The 4,188-nt window shown below is 43.7% G+C and overlaps 1 long non-coding RNA gene across 2 annotated transcripts; it reads left to right on the forward strand.

Annotated features, from left to right (window-relative positions):
- The first annotated feature begins 295 nt into the window (after positions 1–295).
- Positions 296–3,684, forward strand: LOC126548158 (uncharacterized). Of its 2 annotated transcripts, none has more exons than XR_008609378.1 (2): positions 296–470; positions 3,518–3,684. It is a non-coding gene; the product is annotated as an uncharacterized lncRNA (long non-coding RNA). The 2 variants fall into 2 exon arrangements; XR_011890296.1 differs by lacking the exon at positions 296–470 and adding an exon at positions 477–1,861.
- Positions 3,685–4,188: the final 504 nt, after the last annotated feature.

The raw sequence follows: 4,188 nt of genomic DNA on the forward strand, positions 1-4,188 counted from the left end.
GATTCGTATAGTTGAGCCTCCATAGAGTTTCCTACAAGAATTTGTAGGAAACTCCATGTGAGCCTCAATCATCCATCCATCCATATGTTGCACTGTAGTTTCGTACCACGGAGAAAGACTTTTCTGGACTTTTCAGTTTCCTTCCTCCATGCTTTTCCTTCATAGCAGCCATAGAGTTTCTCACTACATTACCTAGAGAGAAATCTGGCGCTGCTGCGCTGTGGTATGCATGGGAATGCCGGTATATTGTGGATTCGGATTGGCATCGTTCTCGTAGAGACAGTACACCTTGAAGGCCGTGTCTGCTGTGCCCGGGGCACAGCAGACGAAAGGTGCCCGAAATGTCTACGTTCACCCATGACGTCACGTCCGCTATAACCCATGATGTCACATCCGCTCATTTTCATGGCGGCCGTCTTACGGAGCCGGCTGCGCTGCGAAACGGTCCGTATTCCCTGCCCACTTAGAGCGTGAGTAATTCATCTTTCCACGCTATATGCGTGTAATAAAGGATTGGGGCTGTGAGCAGTTTGATGCGTTACCATTAGGTACCTTGTGCGCATATTTTGCCTCCTGGCCGCGTCAAATTGCAGCCGGCATGTGGAATGGGCCGTGGCTGCTCATGTGAGTGGTATTGCCTCCGTCAGGATCGTCAGTGCGTGCACAGAACCATTCAGTAGTCTGGTTCAGGGAGGATGCGCGAAAGAACGAGGACGTAAGAAAACACTGGCATGACGAGCTGTTCCGTCAGATCGCGTTACATCGCGCTTTTTTTCTAAGACCATCTCGCTCGAGCGAGAGGATCTTAGAACAGCATTACTACTGCTTTTTTACAGCTTTGCTGCTGCTCATTTAATCGTCACCTGCATTCTTTTAATAATACAAATGACATCGCTGCGCGGAAGAGCGTCTCTTGAAGTTTCCAAACAATAGCCAATGCCGCCGTGCCTGCTGCATACACGCTTGCTTTTCCTAACGCAGTTAAGACGCGGCACTAGCTCTGCTACTGCGTGATACAGGGTCACTGTGATAAGAAAATTAAAAAGAACAAACGAAATTAAGGCAGAAAATGTCAAACGTCGCCAAGCGTGATAGACGGACCTGCCTCGCTAGATGAAGAAATCGGGGTCCTGAAGTCAGCTTCGCCGCAGTAGACTAGTGTTACGCACTGAAGCATGTCAGAGCTGAAGAGTGACCGCTTTCACCGACATAAATAATATGTGTTCCGTAATGATGTACGCGTGCACCTGCCGTCTCCTGTTACATTACGCGCGCCGAGGCGCCTAAGTGTACTGGCCGGCCTTCAGCGCTATTTCGGACGTGGCTGTGATGCTTTGAACCGTTGGTTTGTCGACCTCGTAAGCCAGTTAATGTTTACACGGCCATTTTTTTCTGAGCTGTTGATTTCTTCCATAACAGCTACGTAATTTCGTAGTTTCCTGTTCAACTGCTTTGGTCATATGCGAGTCAAGGTTGTTCTCTTTAGCCGAGCGCAGTTTTCGAAAGCGAAACGACGCTTTTGCATCAGCATATAGTGCCGTCGCCCATTTACAACACAGTCAATCAATGTAATTTTGTATGTCACTGGGAAACCGCCGAACGCAGGGAACTCACTCGCATGCGGGGAACTGCATAACTAGCCACGGGATTACCGTGCCTCTTGGGAAGCTGCTTTGCATCAAAGGCCAGGTACCCTTGCTATGATTCACCGCAAAATATTTTGTATGTCTAACCGCTTAACATATTTTTATTGCGGTGAAGCTAACCTTACGGAACCGAATTTCGCAACGCTTTTTAGACTCCTGCATCTCTACCAGCCACTACCAAACGCTTGTCGGTACGTCTCTTGGCAAAGGTCCAGGTAAATCTCGCCCTGTTTGGAGTTGGGGGGACTCACGTATATGAAAACTGCCAAGGAAAGCAGTTGCCCTGATGAATTCACGCTCCCCTGTCGAAACATTTGCACCAGCCTGTTCGACCACCGTTATCACCGCAACATATTTGTGTGTTGCGGTGAAGCATGCCGATATTGGGAAAGAGTTACGTGAATCTGGAATGTATGGTTTCTGTCAGCGACGAACCTAATGTTCTACTCTCATCCCTAATGTTCTACTCTCATCAAAGCAGATTTTCGTGGCAGGATGCATGATGTCTTGAGAACTTTTGTTGGCTAAAGCCATACATACCAGGTTAGCTCTTGTCACAATAATACGCTTTACCGCAATACACAAGAGGCCTCGCTGCAGGACACGCCCGCCGTAGTTAGCCAAAACCTTATGTGATGGTTCACTGCAAAACACCTCCTGTATTGCGGTGAATCGTAATAAAGCACATTTGTCAGTTTAGAATTTAAAGACCCTTCCCCTTCGCTTTTGTAATAATATGACTCAGTTTAATGAGAACATGTATTCACTGCTAAAAACATCCACATTGAAATGGAGATATGAACACTGATGGCAGCCTGTGTGATGTTTTATCCCTTTGCTTTTTTGTGTACTGTCACGCTGCCATTATTAAATTTTCCTGTACTTTGTTAGGTGCTCATGTACATAACATTAGATCACAAAGAGCCACTGTGTAATTAGTGTTCAAGGACCAGTGTGATGGCTTTACTCAAGAAAGGTTTGGGTTATGTTGTTGTGAAGGTTTTTTTTTAGAGGTAGCTTTCTGAGAAGAAATCAGATGTCAGGAAATAGATCTCAATGGCACAGTAATCTTGGCTGCCTTTTGCTCAAACATGCCCTAGACATAATTGAGTGATTTGCACTTGCAACTGGACAGCAGCCGTAGCTTGCTTGGGAGACCAGTGATATGGCATATTTTATCAAACTAGGTGACACATAGCATTACCAGTCCGAATAGAGACCTGTTTAAATTTTTGTCACCTTTAACACCTACATTTTCGACCATGAATTCAGAAAAATCTGTAGCACATTTATAACCTAGATTTTAAATGCTGTATAAGTTGGCTTCTTGTTCACTGCAGCTGTGCTCGGGTTCTGTCCAAACGGGAGAGCACTTCTGCACAGCTTATTAGGGAATATTCTTATTTACATACCTTCTTTTTATTTATCTCGCCTACAATCACAATCAAATGTTTATGGCACATGAATGTGCTGTGCATGAATCTAACTTACAGTGCCATGCTCAACAGCACAGTGCATGTAGCTTGTGTTGGTTCATTCAAGCTAAGCATTGCTACAGCCTTTAACTGTAGGTATCATGGTATGAGAGCAGAGAAATGGATATGCAAAGACAGTTGGGCACATTGAGACATCTTTGTTGTGTGTGAAAAGGTGACAGATACACAATATGGGGAGAACGCATGCACTTTCATATTTTCTCGCGCACAAAAAAAGCCGGAGGAATAAGGTTTCTTCACTGTGCCATAGAAACTATATGTTTGCTCTCAAAGGTAATTCTGATTCATTGGATATGTTCCTGTGCTGTGTTTATTTTCTTGAGTGTGCTTTAGTTTTTGCACGTTAATGTTTCAAACTCGTTTTTATTTTCACAGACTGAACATCCCACGTCTTGGTTTGACTTCCTGGTACAGGATACTTGCACTTAGCATGGAGTGATGAAGCAGAGCAGTGTACTTTTATTAAATGTGCAGATTTTAGCAGTATAACAGCAGTTCATTAAAAAAACATGTGTGCTGAAAATAAAGTGTTCTTACCCACATTCCTCGTTGTCTATTTATTTATTTATTAATACTGTCAACCCTCATAGAGGGTCATAACAGAGAGGACAATACAATTACATAAATCAAATATGGACAATGTCAATGCACGTAAAGTTGCTTAACACTTGTCAATTCACAGTTAATAAGATGTTCACTTGAATGCTGTTCAGCACACTTCTGACATTTATCAAAATACGTACAATGAATATCAAGTCGCACATATCACTTGGCACTTCAAAACTAAATCGAAAACTCCCATAAATATGCCTCAGCAGCATTTTCAAAGTCGGTGACATCCTTTAGGCTAACAATAGCGTTTGGCAATTGGTTGCACATTTCTATTGCATCCAGGAAAAATGAGTATCGATGTGTATCACTGTTGGTATGGTCCGGCTTTATGACGTAGTCGTGGTTAGTTCGCGGGTATCTTTTGCCTGGAGCATGTAGATATTTGAGCTTATCAATCTTAAGTTGATCCTGCATTATTTGATAAAGCACCTTCA

The sequence above is a fragment of the Dermacentor andersoni genome, chromosome 1, assembly GCF_023375885.2.
Source record: "Dermacentor andersoni chromosome 1, qqDerAnde1_hic_scaffold, whole genome shotgun sequence".
In the NCBI taxonomy this organism is placed as follows: Eukaryota; Metazoa; Arthropoda; class Arachnida; order Ixodida; family Ixodidae; genus Dermacentor; species Dermacentor andersoni.